The 24,566-nt window shown below is 46.4% G+C and overlaps 1 protein-coding gene and 1 pseudogene across 35 annotated transcripts in view; both read right to left on the bottom strand.

Moving 5' to 3' along the window:
- Kalrn (kalirin, RhoGEF kinase) overlaps nt 1-24,566 on the bottom strand; it is a 605,866-nt gene that overhangs the window by 467,992 nt on the left and 113,308 nt on the right.
- LOC134481078 (G2/mitotic-specific cyclin-B1-like) overlaps nt 1-24,566 on the bottom strand; it is a 28,555-nt pseudogene extending 3,989 nt beyond the window's left edge.

The following is a 24,566-nucleotide window of genomic DNA, read 5'->3' as shown; positions in this document are numbered from 1 at the left end:
CTCTAAGAGGCAGCACTGCCCCCCACCACCCAGAGGAGACCCATCCTTCCTCTTCTTCAAGACATTCCCTGGTTGCACAGTCATGTTTCTCCAGTGAGACAGCCATACTCAATAGCTGGTCGTCAGGATAGGTAATTGACTGTAGGTCACTACTAAGCATGACTCACGTCACAAGGCTGCCTTTCCTGACCTGGCTCAGAGGGCCGTTTTCTTGGCTCAGCAGCAGATCTTACAGGGCTGCCTGTAAGATCTCCCAGCATGTAGCTGCACCCAGCATCTGCCTGCCCTGTTGAATCTGCTACAACAGTCTGAGCAGGTGTACCATGAGCAGGAAAAGGATGATGGCACAAGTGGGCGGGGAGGCACACTGCCACCACGACAGTGCTGGTGTGACAGGGAGCTCGCGCTGCTACTAAGCTCTTGGGCTGCCCTATGCTTCTGCAGAACCTCTTCTCCCTATCCCTGACCCACCTTGTGGGTTTATGGGGCAGCACTTCAAAGAAAGGACTGCTGGTACTCTGTACACACCAGGCCTGCTAGGGTCTGAGAAGTACAAATACTGGTAGACATCCAAGAGCCAGCACCAGGCAGGTCTGCCAGGGAGGGCAGACCTTACCCCCACTTCCCAGCCTTCTAATCCTCCCCATCATCCACCTGGACAATCCCAGAAGACAGGGCCCAGAAGCCTACAGAAGAGCTCTGGTTATAACTAGGAAACAAAGATAGTGGCCAGCTATATACAGTTTACAAAATCTCCTCAAAGTTGATCTTCAAAATCGTGCCTTTCTAGCTCAATTTTGCCTGAATCTCAAACACATTTATAAACTGAAGTTCCCAAGGAAAAAAAGATACACTTGATTTAGAAATTCTGGAAAGCTGATGGGTTAGGACTTCGGTGGTTATAGAAAGTTGGAATATTGCAGACATGGAATCTAGTCTTCTTGAGCAGTCTTTAGTCTCCTAATAGCCATCTACTGCTCACTGTGTGTCTGACCGAATGTCCTTTTGACTATCCCGCGAATCCTTTGGGGATATATTAACAGACCACACCAGCTTCCTCCCACCCTAAAGGCCGAGAACATCACTGTAACATCTAAAACTAACGGCAGTGTTTACCCACTTTCCCTGAAATTACCACCAATGTATTTGAAAAGTTTCTTGGTTTTTATGATGTTCCTTTCTTTTTTTTAATGAAACCATAAAAGTGCCACAAAACCATTATTAGGTTAGAACATTTGAGGCAACCTGAATCTGCACACAAAGGCCATGATCCTTCATATTTGGCTCAATAATAAACTGTCTCTTATTCCCACAGAGGTGAGCGCTCTTTTTGCCTCAATATACCACTACCGTACCATTTTATTTCTGTGTACATATGTATCTCTACTCATTCAACAACCACTCAGTGTGGGCCGACTATGTATGTGTCAGATGTTATGGATCAAAACATTGAAGGGAAATACATAATTCTGGATGTCAAGGTACCTCGGGTGCAAATAAATAAACAAAACCAGAGCATAGACATGAGGTGGTGGCAGTGCTAATCATGGAGCTGAGCACCTGGAAAGGCTTTCAAGAGGAAGTGAAAACGGCCCTGTGTCTTCGTGAGTGTACAGGCTTCCTTACAATGCAGGGAGAGAACACAGATAAGGGGGTGTGGCACAGCTGCCCTCCTTGGGGCTGGAACAGGAGGGAAACATGGGGAGCCAGGCAGGCCTATGCTAAGGAACTAATTCCCAGAACCACTGAAGAATTCAGTCCCAAGCAATGGCATGCGATCTGCGTTTCCAAAGCAACTATAACCCCTAATGGTTAGTCAGAACCAGCATTTTTATAAGCTCTTCATCCTCATCCATTCATCCAATCCCTATAACAACTTATGAGCCTGCACTAGAATTATCTTCCCTTTAAGGATGATGACATCAGGAACAGACAGGCTGGCCTGTCTGGAGTCACGGCAGCTACGCAGTAGAGCCAGATTAAACTCCACATCCACTTGACTGCGGCGGCTATGTGCTCACACTGGGGTTTTCTAGCCCCCATTCATCCTTCAACTTTTCCTTTTGAAAACTCAATCCATCCAAAGACGATCAAACTCCAGCCCTCCCCCGCTGCCTCTGTCACCACAGTACATACACGCAGTGACTGTGGCGCTTAGCATACGTTCTGGCTTGTTTGCATTGCTCTTAATCTAAAGGCTGGCAAGATCATGAAGGCATGGCCATGTTTAAGTATCCATCCCTCCTTTGCCACAGCCCCCACAAGAAAGATTTATGAGTAGGCAGTTGTCCATTGTCATGACCACCCTACACACTACCCAACAGAATCAACTGGAGGAAGGAAAGGTTTGTTTGGGCTTATTTATTATTTCTGAGGATTTCAGTCTATGGTGGTGAGGAAGGCATGCTATGGTGTGGTTCATTGTGATAGAAGGGTGTGGCAGAGCCTGTTGACATCGTGACAAACCATGAGGCAGAGAGAGCACGACAGGAACCAGGGGCCTGCCCCTAATGACCTACTTCTTCCAGTCAGGACCCAGATCCTAAAGGTTCCACAGCACGTCAAAAGAGCACCAGGAGCTGGGGAACAAGCCTTCAGAATGAGTCCATGGGCACACGTTCCAGATTCAAACCACGGCAAAGGTGTCTGTTAGCATATATAAAACGAATGAGAGGCGTAAAGGTGCTCCGTGTACTACTTCTCTGGGATTACCATGACTAAGGGCCACAGCCTGGGTAACCTAAACAACCACGATCAGGCAAGGCGCAATTCCTCTGAAGCCTCTCTCTTTGGCTTGCAGGCCGCTGCCCCTGGTTTGCCTCCTTATGGTGTGGTCTCTCCTGTGTAAGCTCATTACATCTGCCCCAAGAACCCTCATTCTCACACAATCCCCTCTTGAAAGGACTTACCAATAAGTATAGTCACACTCTGAGGTATTAGGGGCTACAACTTTCGATGTTATGAACTTTAGGACCCAATTCAACCCATCACACCCTTTATATAAAAATACTTAATACCCTGAACTTTTTTTGTTCCTATCCTCATCTCTCTCTCTCTCTCTCTCTCTCTCTCTCTCTCTCTCTCTCTCTCATATATATGTGTTTTATATTCAGTACTATAAACTCTTTAATGAGGAGGAACAGCTGTGAAGATGCTGCGTTGGTCAGAATGGATGAGCAGCACAAGGAATTCAAGCAGAGAGCACATATTTCAAGACTGGAGGCTGATCACAAGGCAGCTAAAGAGGCATAGGTGAAACCAGAGAGAGCGAAACACAGAGGCTCTGCAATTCCCAAGTTCTTAAATGATTTTGGCAAGGAGACCCTAAGCCTGGCACTAGGAATGCCCTCTACTTGAGTGGACCTCTTCACCAGCAAAATATGGCAAAGGTAATAACAGGCGCTTGGTTACACTACCTGAGACTGGGGCTCCTTCTCGCTTGCCCTCTTAAGCTTCTACACTAGTGGTCCTCCGAGCAGGGAGCACAGGTCCTTAATCTATTTAATGTTCCTTGGTAGACTGCCAACAACCATCTTAGTGTGTTTAGAAGTGGGTCTGTCTTCAGTCTTTACATGAGACGCCTGCCCCGGATGACACTTTCACTGAAGATTAATGAGGGACGGTGAGGTAGGGGAGCCAGTAAGCTCCCTCTGGATACTTGGCCCCTAGAACTGCGAGTCAAAAAAAAGATGTGCTGGTTTGGAATTCTTTGTTTTATAACAACAGACAGCTACTATGGTTCCCCTAAAATGCCTCCTCATACCCCAAATATTTGCTACTCTGTTGTTTTGAGTTCCAACCGACAAATATTTTCCAGTATCCGTATGGATACTGAATTCTCTTGGGATAATTTTGTCTTGCATAAATTTTCTTTAGATTACTGCTGCTTAGTGCAGGACAGAGTCACTACAAAGTCAATTAAAAAAAAACACAAACTTAGTGATAAAGCAAGATCTAAGTCACTCACACTCACTCACTCTGGGTTTCTTTTTTCTCCTTCTCCCTTTGTTCCCTGCTGTATCCGACACTCATGTCCACTGTGGACAGTGCTTAAACAGCAAATTTATTTTTATTTTGTTTATCTTTATTAACTTGAGTATTTCTTATTTACATTTCGATTGTTATTCCCTTTCCCAGTTTCCGGGCCAACATCCCCTTAACCCCTGTCCCTCCCCTTCTATATGGGTGTTCCCCTCCCCATCCTCCCCCCATTGCCGCCCTCCCCCCAACAATCACGTTCACTGGGGGTTCAGTCTTAGCAGGACCCAGGGCTTCCCCTTACACTGGTGATCTTTCTAGGATATTCATTGCTACCTATGAGGTCAGAGTCCAGGGTCAGTCCATGTATAGTCTTTGGGTAGTGGCTTAGTCCCTGGAAGCTCTGGTTGGTTGGCATTGCTGTTCATATGGGGTCTCAAGCCCCTTCGAGCTCTTCCAGTCCTTTCTCTGATTCCTTCAATGGGGGTCCTAAACGGCAAATTTGTATATCATCAGCCTCGATGCCTCCCTTTCGAACTTCGGTCCTTTCCTAAAGGTTCATTCCTCTCCTCTCGACTTTGTCATCCCTGCTTAGTTCCATTTAAAGTCCAAAAAACCCCTCCTAATCATGGCTGATAACCACGAGAGTGGTGCCAGTGATTCACACCTACATCAGGGCACAGGGAGCCTGTGCATTTTGAAGTAAATTAGAGCTAATAAAGGACCCAAGCCAGCAGCTCTAAAGTCCTTAAAAGCACACGGAAATCAACATCAGAGATTCTGCTAATGTCTCTCCGAACACCTCTCCACCTTCTGATTTAATCTAACCTACTCTGATCATGAGCAGCTTTCCAAATAAGAATAAAACAGGGCTCTTTTTTTTTTTTTTGCTGTGGTTCTTGCTATGCTTGTTATTAAAATAACTGTCCCTCCTTTCTTCCTCCTCCTCCTCCTTCTCCTCCACCACCTCTTCTTCTCCTCCTTCTCCTCCTCCTGCTTCTTCTTCATTATTATTATTATTGTTATTATTATTATTATTAAAAACTGTATGGTGTATGGTGAATCAGGTTTGTTTATTTGTTTTGGTCTAGCCTGGGCCTGCCTACCTATCCTAGGTAAGTCTAGATTTTTAGACAAGCACAGTATGGGCACAGGATGTGGCAATGCATCTTTAGACACACAACTGTGTAAGCCATGGTCATAGATATACACAGGATGAGAGCTTAGTGTTGTTTACAGTCAGTGAGGGGGGAGAGACCCCAAGCAGAACCAACTGAAGAGACAGCAGAGTGAGGTGACCCATGTAGGAACGAAGAGCTGGGGTAGAGAAGAGCAGACGGGCTATCGCTGAGGAAACGCCGCTCGTGAAGCACAGAGCTGGAGGTCCTGTGTGCTATTCTTGGGATTCTGTGCCTAGTCCTACATGGGAGGTCACCTTTGATTTTACAGAGAATGTGACTAGTTATATGGAATGGTGTAGGCCAGCCAGAGGCCACACAACGACTAAGTACACGAGGCAAAATGTGGATGCTTCAGTCCTTCTTAGAAGGGAGAACAAAATACTCACAGGAGGAAATACAGGGACAAAGAGTGGGGCAGGAGCTGAAGGAAAGGTCATCCTGAGACTGCCCCACCTGGGGATCCACCCCACATGCAGTCACCAAACCCAGTCAGTATTGCTGATGCCAAGAAGGACTTGCTGACAGATATGAGTGTCTCCTGAGAGGCTCTGCTAGAGGCTTACTGATACAGATGAGGATGCTTGCAGCTAATCGTTGGACTGAGCATGGAGACCCCAATGGAGTAGTCAGAGAAAAGAGTGAAGGAGCTGAAGGGGTTTGCAACCTCATAGGAAGAACAACAATATCAACCAACCAGACCCCACAGAGCTCTCAGGAACTAAACCACCAACCAATGAGTACACATGTGGGAACCCATGACTCCCCTGCATATGTAGCAGAGGATGGCCTAACTGGCATCAATGGGAGGAGAAGCCCTTGGTCCCGTGAAAGCTCTTTTCCCCAGTATAGGGGAATGCCAGGGTGTTGAGGTGGGAGTGGGTAGGTAGGAGTGGGGGCATTTTCATAGAAGCAGGGGAGGGGAAGGAGGTATGGGAGCAAGGGGAAAGGGGATAACATTTGAAATGTAAATACATAAAAATATCCAAGAAAAATAAAATTTTAAAAAAAATTCCAACTTAAACCTCTCTGCAAAGCCAGAAGGACCTCTTGTCATTCCCTGTAAACCTACTCTCGTTTTTTCTTAGGTTGTGGGAAAGGGGGGGCACAGATTATTTAGTTTCTTTGGTAATTGGGGATGGTGACACCAAAGCACATGCGTGAACTGGCAGAGAGACTACTGAGACAAACACTGTGGAAAACTCGGTGGCCTTCAAGGTAGAGGCCTGAGGCACTGGTTCTAGAACTTCTGTAGAAAGAGAAAAAACTGGTTGCTCCTTCCAAACAGAAAGGAAAGGAACAGAAGAGCCATGCAGAGCTTGCAGCAGCTGTGAGGCTAAGCGGTGGGGACATGTAACCTCCCACACTCGAGTGCTGCCTCGTCCTGGTCAGTGTGCACAGTGATTGCCATCACAGAGGATCTGACGGAGGAAGCCATGGCCTAATGAAGGAGATACAGGGATGCATTTTGAAGATGTTCTCTCTAAATAATTCTGCTTTGACTCCTTGCTCAGTATTGTTTTAACATCACCTTTAAATAAAGAGGATGTTTTTGGTGCCACAACACAATTGTACAGCATGGTGCCCTATCTCAGGCAGGCACTTGGATGCCACTGTGTGGTCCTGTAAGGCTATGCTAACTATGGCTCTACTCTCTGAAAGACACCCTTTAGGTGGTGCTGATGCGAATGCATTACGTATCTTACTGTAGGAAATGTGGGCTTAGACTAGCCAGTCAGATAGCTCTGGTAAAGCCTACCTGTTCTTATTAACCTATGGATTCATCTGGACCTGCTCTGAAGATACAAGGCTAGGAAAACTATAAATATTGGACTATTGTCTCCTAAAATACAAGTTTCTCTAGCACATATCAAATTCACTCCAGTAAGCAGTTCATAAATGGCTCTTTGTGGGGATCCTTAACCCCCCTCACAGTGCTCCCAGCTAACTGTCATCCATATTATTGTCTAGATCATGTGTGTGTTCAGTGTCCAACCTGGATATTCACTGTACAGAAAATACCAGGGAGTCAACAGAGCTTCATCCAACCACACAACTGTCAAGCAAAGGCCTTGCCCTTGTCTCATAGCTGTAAAATATGGCTGGCCTTCCCCCTAAGTAGGACACCAAAAGATGTCTCGTTCCCAAAATCTGAGGATCCATCAGTCTCCAAAGTCCCACAGAAAGAGTAAAGAACAAAGAAAGGTCCATTAAAGTCCCTGTCCTCAGTCGTGGAATCCACTTGGGCATTTCTGTCTAGCTCTAACATACAGGAACCCCTCCTCCTACTCTCAGGGAAGTCAGGTGGTCTTCACTAAGTGCTCAGAACCCTTGGGACCAAGAGGACCACCCCACCCCGGGATTCTGACAGGAAATCAATCTGCTGCCTGCTTTGTTTTATGGGTGCTGTAGATGTCCATCAGGTGGAAGGAAGGTTGAACCAGGTGATCTCCAAGGTCTTTCCTGAGGATAGCACTCTAATTCCTTTTTAGCCAGAATTCATGGGTGCTCTGCTGGCATAAGACAAGGAAATAACTGAGAAAATCAAGAGCATTTACGAAATTCCCTTGAAGATAGAGGACAACCAGGGGATGTCACAGAACTGGACTACATTTTACATCTGAGGGGAAAAACGAAGCCAGAGTGGAAGTGACTTGCTCACAGGTGATTGAGCTGCGGTTCAGATTGGGCTGTCACGTGACACTTGGCCTCCATCCCTGTCTTACTGAATAGCTTGGGTCAGTTATCTTCGGCTTGATTAGTATGCCCTGACTTTTAGCACGGGGGACTGCTTTACCTTTGAGGGGAATTTGACCCCATTAATAACCCAAAGAGTCAAAATTCCTACACATACAGCAGACAGCTGATAAAGACAGGGCTATAATGTAAAGATAGTTGGCGGAGAGAAGATAGATAGCCCAGGATTTTTCTAAGCCATTGTAAGTGTATCACAGTGGTGATCTGAGCATGAAAATGAGGCTGCTCGGTACCACTTGGGGCCTTGCCTAGCATGCGTTCCTTGACGGGCCCCTTCATTCTGTTCTGTCTTACCCCAGGAAAACCAGTGAGGAAACCCAGACCAGGTTATTGCTCCGGGATGTAGGGACAGCCCAGAGGGCTTACCTTTTTTTTAAACAAGATGTGTTTCAGAGATTGAAAATAACCATCTAAAACCAGAAAGGCTGGCCAGGAGACTTTCAGTCATCTTCACATGAGGTAGGAAGGTAGAAATGAGTGGGAAGAAAGAAGGAAGGAAGGAAGGGAGGAAGGAAGGGAGGGAGGAAGGAAGGGAGGAAGGAAGGGAGGGAGGGAGGAAGGGAGGGAGGGAGGGAAGGAGGGAGGCAAGATCTAAAAACTAACACAAGGCAGCCATGGAAGAGGAAATGATTAAGAAATCTATGATTTTTAAGTCTTTTTTTTTAAAGCTATCAAAGTAAAAAGTCACAACTTTTATTGAAGAACGAGTAAACAGGGAATCCTATGGACAGGAGGCACATGGAGCCAACTGTGTTTGCAGATGTAGTAGTCCATTTGAGTCCTGCCGTTGTCATGGCCTTAGACAGATTCTGATCTAGTGTACAATTCAGCTGTGCCCGAGTGCTGATCTTAGCATGCTTAGATGGTGCATACGCGTTCTCGGTAGTCGTGTGCTGTGTAAGGCCACCACCGTTCACCATGGCTCTGTTCTCAGCCGGGTGCTGCATGACAGGAAGCCGAGATTCTTTGGTGTAGGAGAGGAAGTGCCACAGAGTTGGCGTCCATTCACCACTGTCAAGAGTTTTTAGTGCTAAGCACAAAGCCCCGGCTGCAGTTTGAGAAGGAGCAAGATACACCATGTCCGGAGTCTAGCATAGAGAGCTCCAGGAGGTATTTGGCCAGAGTAAGCGGCTCAACAGCGGCTCCAATTTAAGATGCTCTACAGAGGAGGTGCTGAGGCAGAGGGCGACCCGGACTGAAGTTTAGAACTCTCAGAGTCTTTATCTCCATCTGCCTGATCTGGTGCTTAGTCTAAGTGTTGTTAGTCACAAAAGCAAAGCCACCTATCTCTGGAGGGCACATCTCCTCACATTGCTTTCGGTAAACACAGCAGTTACACCAACCAGCTGCGGCATCTTCTTGGGCACACAATTGTTCTGTATGAACCGATCAGTAATGGAGACAGCCCTGTACGCACGCAGTCTCCTGCAGCGCCTGAATTTCATCTGAACCTGTATTAGCCAGTCAATTAGGATGGCTCTCATGTTTCCAGTGACCTGACCCAGGAAGTATTTTGGTCTGACTGACTGACTGCTCTTCCTCCAGTTGTCTGAGATAAGCGTGGAGATCATTCACATAGTCTCTACAGAGGTTTGGATCAGCTCCATCGTCTGCATCTACATCACTCACTGCAAGAATTACGTCAGAGAAAGCCTGACACAGATATGCTTCTGCAGGTGCACATCCAGATGTTTCCATTGGGCTGGGAGGGGGATTATCAACCAAAATAGGCTCAGGAGAAGGCTTCTCCTCTACAGCAGGTTCAAGTTCAGGCTCGTGCTCAGCAAGTTCTACCTCTGGTTCACACACAGGCACCTTCTCCACAGGTTTGGCAGACTTTAACAGTAACTTTTCCAGTACCTAATGTTTTTGCTTCCTCTCTCAGAGGCATTCTTTTTATTATTGTTGTTTTATATATGTGAGTACATGGTCACTGTCTTCAGACACACCAGAAGGGGGCATCGGATCCCATTACAGATGGTTGTGAGCCACCATGTGGTTGCTGGGAATTGAACTCAGGACCCCTGGAAGAGCAGTCAGTGCTCTTAACCGCTGAGCCATCTCTCCAGCCCTGCAGCATTCTTGCCTGTACCTGTTTGCTGACTTTATTACCAACGTCTCCAGGGGCAGTTCTTGATCTCAGCCCAGGTTTGGAAGCAGCGGCAATTGCCACAGGCACACGTTTGATGCCTGCCATACTGGCCTTGTTGTTTGTGTTAATTTTTGTGTTCCTAGTGACCCTGAATGCCATGGCCCCTCCTGAAGCAGAGGACACCCCAACCTCTGGCTGTCCACAGCTAAACACTAACAACCGTTCATCCGCAGCATGCCCTAAGTCTTAAGAAAAATACAACACCCTGAGAAGAAACTAAGTTTAATTTTAGACATGTTATCAAGATATTCACCTATGACCACACAGCAGATATTTGACTGGAAGAGGGTGACCACAAGTGGCACTCCATGTGTCCTGTGTGTGCACCTTACATGCTTAGTGCTCTGTGAGCACAGGGTAGAGAACTTGGTGTGTTATCACCCCAGGGGCCTCACCGCACAGAGCACAGGGCAATGGCAAGTGCAGAGCGGACACAGTGCTGGCTGCACATGCGGGCTGGCTCCGCTCCCCACTGCAGAGCCCACAGATCTTCTCACTTCTTTCATTATCAGTTTTCATGACACTAGAAGTCAAGCTGGAAGGATGCCATGGGCCACTGGCCCTGCCAGCTGTCCCTTCTTAAGAGAACCACACAAAATCCTCCCACAGCCTCACTGGGCAGAAGCCGCCTCTTGGTGGTTTAAATTCAGCTACTGTCTTCTCAGTTCTGGCGATAGTGACTAACAGATAGCACCCAGACCCTCTCCAAGCATCTCCCCGTGCCAAAGACTGTGAGTGCCGAAACAAAGAAAGGTAAAACGGTAGGGGCAGGAGACGTCGAGCAGCCTCCAGGCTCTAGCACCTTGGGGATGAGACTCTAGTCACATTTCCATCAAGAGCAAATGGCCAACTCTGCTCCCATCTTGGAGCCTGGGTATGAAACCCCATCGTCTACTTTCCCAGACTATCTCCTGCGTGGGGAGCAGGAGGCCCTACACCTTTCTTTCACCTAGAAAGAGCAAGGCAGACAAGGTGAAAACTAGATACATGTGTTCAAACCTCCTGCGTTGCCGTCACATGGGTACAGCTTTAAAACAAGGACTATCTCTTTCCCTGCATTCACCAGAGGGTCCTGTGAGCTTCAACACCATCAGGCATCAGAGGACCTCAGATGGAGGTCCCTGTATGGCTCACATTTCTTCTTCGTGGGACCTCAAAACAAAAGGAGAAAGCCTGACCTAAGGAACAGAGCTCAGCAGAGCCTTCCATTCCTGTCCACAACCATCCCGTAGAAGTCCAGCTGGAATCACACACATGCCTGAACCGCACTCCCTCCCTACACACACACCTCAACCACACACCCCTCCACCTCACCATGAGAAACCCTCCTTTTCTAGCCAGGGTCTGCTGCAGGTCAGACAGCAGAGGGGAGCTGGCAGAGGCTCTGCTCCAGGCCAAACGCATGGGGCCTGGGGAAAATCCTTCGCTTATGTTCTTGTCCAGGGAGACAGCTGCAACTCTGGACTTCTGGGCATGCTGCCCAGTAGCCTGACATCCTGGAGAGGGAGGAGGGGCCCAGCTGGCTCCAAGAAAAGAACCTGGCTTGAGGGTTTCTGGTGTGTGTAGCGAAGATCCCAGACCTGAGGGGAGAATGGTAGTAAGTGACTGCCAAGCAAGGAAGCCTTTTACTTAGAAAATAAAAAGTCTGTGCTCTTTAACATTCCCACCTCACTGCTACAGAAAGCCTGCAGGAATGTCAGGGGCTCCCAGTGATGATAAATGGCAGAGCACTCTGCACTTACCACAACAATAAAAAGCTCTTATATTTTTCTTACTTTATAATTTCTTCCAAATTCCCCGATGGGAGTTTCTGAGGACTTGCCCTAGTCTCTCTAGTTGGCCATGACACGTGAAATCCAAGGCAAAAATGCCAATAAAGGAAATCAAATATCATGTAGCAGTTGACCCTCTCCCTTCTTCATCCCTTAAAATATCCCATGTCCACAAAGCTTAAGAGAGTATCTACTGACAGTTGAATCTACCTGTGCCCACCCATTCCCTTCAAGTCTAGGACATACAGGTCCCTCTCCCAGTTCCACATGGCTACTGAGGCTCTGGTCATTCAATGCTTCTCTTATAAATTCACTTCTTCCTTAACAAACTGACTTTAAGTATCAGGAAGGCAATCCACATTCACCATAGATTGTTTGCAAACTAGATACAAGAAATAATATGACCCCATATCTTAACACTGTCCTACCCACTTGGTCTTAGTCAGGTTTCTATTCCTGCACAAACATCATGACCAAGAAGCAAGTTGGGGAGGAAAGGGTTTATTCAGCTTACACTTCCACATTGCTGTTCATCACCAAAGGAAGTCAGGACTGGAACTCAAGCAGGTCAGGAAGCAGGAGCTGATGCAGAGGCCATGGAGGGATGTTACTTACTGGCTTGCTTCCCTGGCTTGCTCAGCTTGCTCTTTTATAGAACTCAGGGCTACCAGCCTAGGGATGGCACAATGGACTGGGCCCTCTCCACTTAATCACTAACTGAGAAAATGCCTTACAGCTGGGTCTCATTAAGGCATTCCCTCAAGGGAGGCTCCTTTCTCTGTGATAACTCCAGCTTGTGTCAAGTTGACACAGAAAACCAACCAGTACACCCTTGGATATTGGTTATAATTTTCCTCCACCTATTTCTGAATTCTATTTTACTTGTACATTTCCCCTATGTTTCTCCACCCAGTCTGGTTTCTCATCTCTGTCACTAATTATGCGGTATGTTCCACCTCCCTAAGCCCGCCTCCCTGGATAAAATGGCAATGGACGCTGACTGCAGCAACTTTGTTCTTATCTATTGCATTTTTTTTTCCAGTGGACTCTTTCACTGAGATCAATAATCAGGTCAGCGAATAGGAAATAGAATTCAACTTATAAAAAATTCACATGACACACAGCTTTTAAAAACACAGCTATTACATCCCAGGAGGCAGCTCATCTGAAGGATTCAATGGACTAGCACATCACTTCCTGTAGAGTGCTCCAACGCACAGGAAACAGAGAGTCACGTCATAAACAGGGCTAAGAACAATCGCAAGCCACCATTTACAGTGTGCCTACTATGTTCCAGGAACTCAGCTAAACTCTGAACAAAAGTTATCTTCTCATCTCAGCAAGCTTGCTGTACTGGCTGGTTTTGTGCGTCAACATGACACAAGCGACTGTCATCACAGTAAAAGGAGCCTCAGTTGAGGTAATGCTTCCATGTGTACAGCATTATTTTCAATTAGTGATCAATGGGGGACAGCCCAGCCCCTTGTGGGTGGTGCCACACCTGGGCTGGTAGTCCTGGGTTCTAGAAGAAGACGGGCTAAACAAATCAGGGGAAGCAAGACAGTAAGCAGCACCCCTCCATGGCCTCTGCATCAGCTCCAACTTGCTTTGGTCATGGTGTCTCATAGCAGCAATAAAACCCTAAGACACTTGCTAAATGAAGTTCTGATCCCCAGCAATGCATATAGAAATCAAGGTTCAGAAAAGTTAAAGGATGCCCAAGACCTAAGAAGCTGAAGCCCCTGCTCTTTGCATCCAACCCCTACATCTTTGTCCTAAGCAGTGACAAGATGTCTTGTGCTGTTTCAGGCAGTCTCACGTATCCCCTGAACAGAATTTCTTGTCCTCTAGAGCAGACCACCTTGCTGGTTTTCCTAACCTTCCTCTGGTTCATCGCAAGAAGCTTGGGTAAGTGAAGGGAGCCCATTCTAATCTTTCTTGCTTGCAGCAATCACAATGAAATAAGATGGGCAGTCTTGTGAGGACTGTGTCCTATTTGGTCAGCCTACCTTTGTGAGGTAAAAGGAAATAGCTTGGGGGTAAGGTGTGCCTGTCTCAGGAAAACGGCTTAAAGAACCTTGAATTTGTGGTACCCTTGGAGTTGATTCTAAAAGCCACCATTTTTTAATTAATCCTTCAACTAAGCACAAAAAAAAAATAGAAATACCCATTTTATGGATGAGAAAACTAAAATTTTAAAAGCTGAAATAAATCCAATGTGGTCAGTCTTAACTAATGAGGAACTGGCCAGTGTAGGTCTGCCCAATCCCTAATCCTGTGCCTTTCCAACTCACCAAGCTGCCTTTTCCATAGTCTTCAAAATCCCACAGGAATAGCACAAGGTTTGAAAGCTTTAAGAACATCCATCAAGAAAGCAAGATGGTTTTACTCAGGGACGTTGATGGAAGCGCTTGCAGCTGTTGAGCTGCCAGCCCAGGAATCCAAATCCTGACTGAATGAAGACCCACAGGCAGGAACTTCTCAGAGACCAGGTAGTGGAAAAGACAGTGAGCTCCAGTAAAACAAGTCCTTCCGGGATGGGGGCTAGTTTATGCAAATGGCCACCTGAAGTCCTTCTGTCCGCACACAGCTTAACCACATGGCTTCACCTCCTGACATCAAGTGGGGAGGGGATCCATTTTCCTGCCTTCTGATCTGAGCTAGTTCACAGCTTACTCTGACCAGCAGAATACAGGAGAAGAAACCCTATGGTGGCCACAAACCAGCTAGGAAGTCTGCCCCTGATGACAAGGAATTCTGTTCAAGGGATACATGGGACAGCCAGGACAAAGGTATAGCATTGACCTCGATGTCAAGAGGTTTGGAAGCTTCTATTCTCACTCTCTCAAAACTCTCCTTCAGTCTTGTCAAAGAACCCAAGTATTCTGCAGGGAAGCCTCAAAGACAAACAAAAAGACATCCTATAACAGCCAACATTAACTGTTTGACACATGAGTGAACCTATATTTAATCATTCAGTGTCAGTCAAGCTGCCTAATTATTGTAGCTACAAGAGACCCCAGGGGAGAGCAGCAGAAGGACTTTCTAGCAGACTCCAATAAAAGTTCAACAGCTGTTTTAAGCCACTGAGTTTGGAGTATTTTGTTACACAGCAACAGGCGACGAATACATCCTTCTCTGTATTTCCCCTCGCCTACTCCTCTCGGGAAAGCTCATCCACCTTTATGGGTAAGAAGTCTCCACTAATTCTCAGTCACTCCTGGGAATCATGTATCTTAGAAACTTCTTACTGAAAACCACTTTTATCTTGTATAAATATAATTACAATATACATAAATGTATATTTTGTTCTTATATTTATATAAATATATAAAATAGAAATATACATTCAGGCAGTGTGCTGATGGGCATAGGATATTCACAGATGGGTACATTGAGGGCTTTACTCACAATAAATATTGTAAAATATTCACTCACTCTTATAAATACCGGTAAGCCAAGCCCCTCAAAAAGAGAAACAGCGAGATCTGGTGTGTGAGTCTGGTACCACAAAACAGGCGACCGGTGGGTGGAAGTGGTCTGAGGTCCACTTTCCCAGATTGTTCTAAACAGGGTTCCTCCAACAGATAAGCCCATTGCTTCTGCGAACAGGAGTGGTATAATGAACGTGGGACTGTAGGAGATTGTAAAGTATATCTCAGGCAAGACAGCTGGCATCGCTCATGCCCTGAGACCCTAAGGCTCCAAGAAACCCCACGCCTGGAGCCAAACAGGAAACAGTTTTGACTGCAGAAAGCAAAACCAAGCCCAAGTGTTTCACAAGGGCTCATAAAAATGGGAGCGGTTTAGAGGCTGCTTTTATTGATCTACATCTCCTCAGTGAGCTCTCAAGGGGAAAATGTCTTCCCTCGTATATCAAGCTGTTGGTCATAGTCAAGAGCTCCCTATTCCTTTGAAAAGGATTCCAAACCCATTAGGCTGATGTGGAGCCTCTAACAGATCTGATGAAAACATCAGATCTACGGTTCCTCTCCCAGCACTGCCAAATATTCACCAACCACATGACTCCAGGCAAGACATGCATGGAGTGGATGTGGTCATTACAGAAGCTAACTTGATATAGCAAGTGTCCAGTTGTATTTCTGATGATCACTGGGTAGAAACTACGTGCGAAGCCCATGAAAGCCACTCAACACCCTCTGTGACGCTAAGGAAAGAGAGCTCCCTTCATGGTGATATATGCCTATAATTCCAGAACTTGTGAGGTGGAGATCGGAGGATTCAAGATAATTCTCACTACCCAGCAAGTTCAAGATAAGTTCAGGCTGAATGAGACTCTGTCTCAAAACATGGTAAGAGCAGGGGACAGTTTGTTTCAAGGAAAATAGTAAGGGACACAAATGAACTTTCAGGGCCCAAAGCTTCTGTGTCCATAAACTATATGCAGTCATGGAGCCATTCCACCTCATATGGGAGGTACTGTGGGAGGGTGTCTTGCATATGTACTGAATATGTAAAATCTTTCTTGGTTGTCATTGTTTCCTAAATGATACAATGTAACATCTACATAGCATTTATATTGTATTAGGTAAGCAGCCTAGTGATAATTTAAATTATATAGAAAGATGGGTGATGGTTATATGAAAATATTGTGTTATTTTTATCTAAGGGATTAGAACATCACAGATTTTGGAGCCTTGGAACAATCCCCTCTGGCCCCAAAGGAAACTATATGTGCACACACCAATCAGGTAGCTAAGGAAGACTGCCAAGGTATTTCCTAGGGAATGAACTCTGAACTGCTCTTGGCTCAGTTTTAACCAAGCCTCCTCTCCGCCCTGCATTTCCTATCTAATAGTGGGCATTTGCCTCTGAGATAACAGTCCCACATTGGTCTGAATTTCTTTCTACTGCAGCAAAGCATGGAGCCCACATCCAGGCAAGTGAATCCCCAGGAGAACTGTTCCTTCTCCTCCCCTGCTTCCTACTCACTACTGATAATAACCTCCCAACACACACAGCAACATATACACCATGTGCCACAGAGAAACAGGAAGCCAAGCAGGACTAACTCTCCATCAGCAACCAATCAATACCACGGATGGAGACAACATTTCCCTGAACTTGAGGTGCCAGGGAAACACAGATCCTCCTTCCCACCTAAAGCACACACTTGCACCACATCAGCTCCTGGGCTCACTTTCCTGGCAGTTGTAGATTATTTACAAGCATTACACCAAATGCAACTAAATCCCACGGCTGGGGGAAGGCTGTGAACATGTCAGTTGCTGACTCAGGACTGAGGAGGGAGACCCATTCCTAACCATAAGCCCGATCTCATACCTCCCTAACCTGCCAAGCCAAACCAGCTCCGTCCTCTCCCCGTGGTTCCAGAAAGCATGTGTGCTTCATGAAAGGCAGTGGCTCCATATCTCTCCAGCGGACTCTCCAAAGCTGCTCAACGCTTCTCCCTAAATCACAGCACTAACGTCCCACAAAGGAAGTGGGAAGAATTTGCCAAGTGACTCAATAATACACTTGTTCCTTCACACAGTCGTGCACTGTTTTATCCCTAGAACATCTTCAGGGTAAGGTATTGTTATGATGTCCAGCTTACCTAGGAGTAAGTGGAGATTCACAGAAAACCCAAGGTGCCTCAGTTAGTGAACAGGGCTTAGGTCAAGCGAGATCCAGGTAGCTCACTCTCTACTTGAGAGTCAACACTAAGGGTTGGACTTCCCTAGAATATCATCTGTATAAAGCTGTCACGTTTGTAACTCAAGGGCAGAGTTTGTTACTTGTCAGATGTTCCTAGAGTATCCAGCACCATGTCGCATGCCTGGAAGTAGGATTAACAATGATCAGTGATTCCCAGAGTCTTTCAGTCATTCCCAGTGTCCTCTCCCATCAGAGTTTCACTGGAACCTGACCCAAATCACAAATGTGTGAAGGCAGTTGCCACGTTCTCCAAGGCCATACCCTTTCCTACAACTTCAACATGCTAGATTTCCATGATAGAAACTAAAACCAGGGCGAAGGACTGGGGCGGGGGGAGGTGAGATGGTTTTGCAGTTAAGAGTACTTACTACTTTTACAGAAGACTCATGTTAAGCTGCTCACAACTGCCTATAATTACAGCCACAGGGAATCCAATCCCTCTGGACTCTGTGGGCAGCTGGCTCGTGAGCACATCCTGACACACATGCACACACTTAGAAATAAAGATAAATCCACAGCCTAACAAAAACAACGAAAAGATGTGACAAGAAGCATGGTGAAATCTGGCCAGGACATAGGCAGAGATGGGAGCCAGAGCCCTTCGCTAGGAGAGTGTTCTCCATCTGGGAAAGATGATGGGACCACTAAGCTTCTCCCTAGACGTGTCCCGTTTTAAAGCTTATCTGGTTCTGTTTCCAGTCCTCTCCACGAGTCTTGCCGCCATACCAGAAGTTCGCCTAACATCTAATTACCAGAACCAGAAGCCAATATTTCTCTCTTCCCTCAACTTCCCTGTATTCTTTCTAACTCAGGTTTCCAGAATGAAGGAGAGAACCAGTGGCCAATGGCAACTGAAGCCCATTGCTTCAAACGTGTCTTCAGTTTGATTGACTTAGAGGGGCAGACATCAAGAAGAGGGCAGTTTGTCTTCCTATCTAATGCTTTATCTAAAAGTCACCAAGCCGCATACTCCTACAGTACTAATGTTCACAAGGGTTTTTCAGCATCTTCTCAGCAGTTCGTTCTACCTGCAATTCTCAAGATAGGTAACAATGTTATCCATCAGGCACTTAGCCATCTCCTTCTTCCGGTCACGGCTGAAGGCACAGCATTCATTATCTTGCTGGGAGACAGTACTCATCGGTTCAATATTTATTGAGCTCAAACTGGACAGCCGAAGTCCATATCTTCATAAAACTTGCATTCCATAGTGGGAGGCTTACACTACCCTTGTGTACAAACAGCAATATCACCTCAGATAATGAATGTTTTATAAAGGACACCAAAGCAGGATCAAGAAGGATGACAAGATGGGAACGTAGTACCTTAGGGATATCAGGAACTTTGAGATTTCAAATACAGGGGCCCGAATAGTAGGGTAGAATTGAATGAAGACGAGAAAGATCACATGCATGGCCCTCAAGTGAGTACAGCCATCACATGCTTTAGGGGCAGAAGGCAAGTAAAGTCTGCAGGAAGAAGGGAGAAGATATTCTGAAGAAGGGACAGTTCAGATCATCCCAGAGTTCACAGGCCACAGAGGGCACAAGAGCACTGTTGTTAGTCCAATGGGAGACACAGGAGTATGGGGAGATTAAATGTGAGAGATTTGTGGATATAACTATAACTTTTTGCACAGAAAGAATGAGCAAAAGCCAGCCTTTATAAAGTATTGTGGTTCTCTGCTAATGAAGAAGTCTGCGGTGCAAACATGGTTCAGGAAGAAGCCCCCTCTTAGGATGATGGCATTCCACACCATAACTGTTGACACAAAGATGGGGAAGCTTGAGATCTAGGACGGGATGTGGCATGTTGGAGGGAATCACAGAGGCAAGCAGGGAGGCCAGGTGGGTGTAAGCCAGGGCAGACGAGAGTCCTGAGACACTAATTCTGGGAATAAAATAAATTTTTCTGGCCACTAATTCTTAAGTTTGTCTCTTAAAAGTACTAATACCTAGGGCGCAAGCCAGACCAATTACATCAAAATTCCTGAGGGTAGGAAGGCAGGCGCTGCCAAGAACTTGCTAAGTGTTGTTGCTGCCTAGCCAGGGCTAAGAGCCAAACTGCAGGTAATAATTTCAAGGGACCAGGTGGGTTTTAGACAAGAAGGACCAATTATTTATTTTCCATAACAGCAGGGTTCTCTGAAGATTATATTTTTATAATACATTTTAAAGTATAATGTGTTCAGGTGACAATGACTAATTAATGACTCGCATTAGTGCTAACTCTGGGTAAATCGGTACAAGTCGATATCCGAGTTTCCATTCCTCCTTAGCTCTGCCTGCTTGTGTTATCACAATTCTAGAAGCTACGAGAAGAAGGAAGCATCAGCCATGAAGAGCTGACAGACAGCACCACCCACCCAATTTTAGAGATGGAGAAAAAGGTAGAGAAAGGCTAGGAGGAGGACAAGGTCAGTGGCCAAGCCACAGCTGGGGCCCAAGCTCCTCCCACCCTACACGGAGATTCCCAAAGCTCCTCCCACTCCACACGGAGAGTCCCTGTCGGACTTGACATTTTCAAAATGTGAAGTAGACAGTGAAAGACTGAACGCTTCGTTTCAGAAGAGATAATAAAAGAACATCGGTGATGTATAAAGGGAAAGGGGACTTAAACCAATCCAATACTAGTTTTGGTACAGAACCCTTTATTTTCCAGTTAACAACCTCTGTGGTTTTTGCTCCCTCTGATCTGATATCTCCATAGGTTTCTGCACACGGACAGTTTTCTCAACTCAGGCAAGGGTTCTGCAGGGCATCAGTGTTGTTTAAGTCACTCATTTTGAAACGTAGATGAGCATCTTTCTCTAGCTTCCAGAGATGAAAGAGTTAGGAGAGACACAAGAAACGAGGGCTATTCTCACATCCCAGAGGCATTGCAGGTCAGAATCAGCTCCCACGACTGATTAGCACCCAGAAGCCCCTTGAGTTTATGCAGGACTGAAGGACTGAGACATGCTGGTCAAAGGTATGCTAGGCAGTGTGGTGTGAGCGCCACTGGCATTTAAATGGCCATCTTTGAGCCCTGTGCCCAAGCTTAGGGCAACGTAATTGCCAACAATGTGACTCTTCTCCATTGCTTGATATAATCTTTCTCTTATTCTCCTCTGGATAAGACAGAAGAGATGTATGGGGAGATCTTACTGCCAAATCCATGTGCAGCCACGGTTCTGCAACTGATTCTGAACATTTAAGAGCATGGGCTGTGTGGAAGATTCAAAGATGTGCTTGCTGCTTCTCGGCATGACACAAACTCAGAATTTGAGCTAGACTGTGCGCTATGACAGCCGTGACAGTCTGCAGCGGGGTTCGGCATCACAGCGGAGTGAGACAGTAACTCTGACTCAGTAAGGGCTTGGTCATACGGAGGGGAGCAGATCCACCAGCATCAAGGAACGGGTGGCCAGAGAGTGAGATTACAGCAAGGGAAGTTTGAGAGGAGGAAGACACGGCTCAGAAGGTGGCCCAGAGCAAGCTTGCAGAGGGAAATACAAGCTCCATTTGGGGTCAACTTAGTCCAGGAGTAGTCACTTCTGACTTTTGAGGAACCAACTTCATTTAGACAAAATCAACCAAAAATCCCCTGAAATTATTTCAGGTTAGACTCAGAATTCTGTCCTTGTATGGAATAAGGCACAGGGCTTCCAGCCCAGGCTGGCTTTCTGAGCTGCGAGACTTGTCTTTGCTGTCCTTTAAAACGCTGGGACATTACTCTTTCGTTAGGAACTTTAGTTTCCCCTTAAACTCTTCAAAGGGCGCTACTATCCTCCACTGTCTAGTTTTCCTACAATCAGTCAGCGTTGATCAATGGATTTGTTCCTTCAATCCCGAGTCATGGTCCAAAAAAGAGTTGTATCTTATTCCAATATTTATTCTAACCTTTGCATTATTTATTTTTACTTCATTGCAAAACTCCAAACCCGAAGCTGATGTTTCTAAAACAAACCGTTCTCCTATTTTTCTTCTGGGGTTCCTCCAACTAATGAATGGTCCTAAGGAGCACTGAGGAACACATATTTTTATTCTATCGCCAGATCGAGGCCATGCGGATATAATGCATGTGGCCCATGAGGACAATGCTCTCCCCACTACTTTCACATTGTTGCAAGGTGGTTTGTCAAACAGATACTTTACTTCCTCTCTGCAAGATGTTAATATGCTTCTCACAGAATGTTCTAGTCAGGGTTCTATTGCTGTGGAGAAACACCGTGATTACGGGCAACTCCTATAAAGAAAAGGATTTGACCGGGGCTGGCACATGGTTTCAAAGGTTCACTCCATTATCTTCATGGCAGAGAGCGAGATAGTAGGCAGGCAGGCACGGAAGTTGAGAGTTCTACATCTGGATCCTCAGGCAACAGAACGACAGTGAGCTTCTGGGCCTGGTTAGGGCTTCAAAAACCTCAAAGCCCACCCCCACAGTGACACACTTCCTCTAATAAGCCTACCACTCAAGGCCATACCAACCACAACAAGGCTACAGCTGTTAATCCTTTCAAATAGCGCCATTCCCTGGTAACCAAGCATTCAAATCTAGGAGCCCTTGGGGGCCACTCTTGTTCAAGCCAAGTCCCTTTCATTTTCAAAATATCTGCAAACTCAAAGCTGGCTCTCATGGCACTGTCACGGTTCCTTCCTACTACGGAAGTGACCTAGACACTCCTCCAGCAACTACCTGCCCTCTGTGGATTTTTTCTATTACCTGCTTAACATCTTCCTTCTCCCAAGGTCTATAAGAGCGTCGTGTGGTCAAGGGACAATGCTCACATGAAACCTCTGGCCCCCGTACAATCTTAAGTACTCATACAAGGATGCGAGTAAGGATAACACTTCCTCCCCAGCTCCCTTCCCCTCCCCACTCTCAAATTCCATCTTCAAAGGTCATGTTACCTGTTAGTAACAATGTTAATACAGATGCGAGCACTTCGGGCTGTGTTCCCCCTCTGTAGTGGTAGGTAGGTCTACAGCAATGGTAGGAACTGCACTTTCAGAGTGTATTCCTGCCATTATTCCTCACGGACCTCCTCTCGCTAAGCAGGAAGATGCTTTAGACAGATATGTATGCAACCACGTTGGAAGCCATGTCTGTTCTTCGCCCTCAGTGAGGAAGGCCTCTGTCTGCCTGAAGGAGATTCTATCTGCTAAGAGGAAAAAGGACTCATCTGCAAGAGTGCCTTTCCATGTTCCCAACAGTCTACCCATTGCAGGAAAAGCTGTTGTAGCCTTCAGAGGACATGGCCCTCTCACCTCAGGACTAAGAGTGAGCGCTTGACTTGCCTCAAAGCAAACGTTCATGATCATCCAATTTTTCTATAGATGCTTTATGGCCATAGGGCACCTGAGCTGAACTAGGCTTCTCAGACTTAGAGAGATCTAAATTCTTGCCTTTTGATGAGATAGCGCTTTGTGAGTCTCAAGGTAAATGGCTACGAAAGGCTGGGTCTCTACTTCTTTCCAACTCCCACATCTTCACACGGGGCTCTCACTCTTGCCTCTCCTGACCCCTGCAGCTGTGAGTGGGTAATCCCCAGATTAATCTCCAGCAAGCATCTGCACGTGAAGACCTTGCAGTCCCAGTTAAGAGGCCTGGGATTCATCTTCCAACCTGTGGAGCAAAACCCAACCAGCAGTAACTCAGAAGGAAGCAGACCACTGACCCTTTTAGATTAGCTGGGCATCAGAAACACAAGAAGGAGCGGCAGAAGAGACAGCAACTTTGAGGGCTGAGCGGAGCAAGCAAACTGAGCCTATATCATTCAACACACACCCTATTTCTGAACAAGATGGCACTCTCAAGTTCCGGGTAGACAGGAATTTCAAGGGACATTTACTAAACTCAGTTCGCCTCCCTTCCAAGTGTATTAAATCTAACATCTTACTTTCCCCGGTTTTATTTGGCTTTGTCTCTAGAACCTGCTCGACTTCAATCCTGTCACTGACCACCGAGGAGCCTGGAACATTTCTGAAGCACCTGCTTCTATCCCTCCCCCATTCAACGTTTAGATTTCATTTTTAGATGAGTTTATGAACACAGGTCAAGAAGGAAATAATGTTTAATAGTCCACCGAGAGTTCATTATTTCAAGTGTTCACATCTTCCTACTCAACCAGAAACAGCCTTTGTGCGCCTCACATTCCGAACCAGACAAGGGGTCCTGCTCTCTGGGGACTTTAGAAAAACTGCACATCCACTAGAACAGAGGAGGAAAAAAAATGGGACTAAATAATTTTAACAGTGAAGGAACTCGGAAAGATAAGGAGGACTAGAAGCCGGGGAAGCTGAGTGCTCAAGAGAGGTTTAGATCTGGGCTGGCAGTGCTGAGTTCAGAGGACAGGTCAGCCTAGGGTACAGGATGGAAATTTTATGGAACCCTTTAGGGACCCCACAAGAACAGACAGCTTTGCTGCAGAGTAGCCCTGGCCATAGATAAAGGTGTACACATAATCGTTTGTGGGTGTATGACTACCTGATCCCGTAGGGCCTTCAGTCCAGCCAAAAGGACCCATTAAGGAAACCTAAGCAATTGGGGCATTAGACTAAGTGGTATTCAGGGAAGCCAGACCTCGTTGGGTGTGAATGATGGAATGCAGGGAGAACGGGGGCTGGCAGGGAAGCCTTGGCGGAGAGCCCAGCCATGATACAGGCTCCAGGGCCGGAGCTTCGTTTCTCCTGTCAGTGGCCTTGTGGAAGCCGAGTGAATCCCCATCCACCGCCATAACCTTCCGCCAGGCTCTGCAATCAATATGGCTCTCCTCCGACGTAGCTGGCGCAGGGGCCCCTGGCTGGCTGCCCTCCAAGCCCTCCTTCCCATTAATGTGATGAGTAGCAGAGGGCATGTCAGGGAGAATTTTCAGAGAATTCCAGGAACGGAGAAACCCCTCTGTACAACCCCTCCCCCACCAAAAGACAAAAGGGTAACTCAGAAGTGCTTTGAGCACCTCCAGGGGACAATGGCCCCTTCAAATAGGACTGGCTGGCTACCTCAGTTCAGACCCTGAGTGTCACCATATTGCACTAGCAATCAAGAGTCCTTCGGTGTGAGCATGGC

The sequence above is a fragment of the Rattus norvegicus genome, chromosome 11 (assembly GCF_036323735.1).
Source record: "Rattus norvegicus strain BN/NHsdMcwi chromosome 11, GRCr8, whole genome shotgun sequence".
Classification (NCBI taxonomy): Eukaryota; Metazoa; Chordata; class Mammalia; order Rodentia; family Muridae; genus Rattus; species Rattus norvegicus.
The sequence above is the reverse complement of the archived record's forward strand: the minus strand, read 5'-3'. Positions and strand labels throughout refer to the sequence as shown.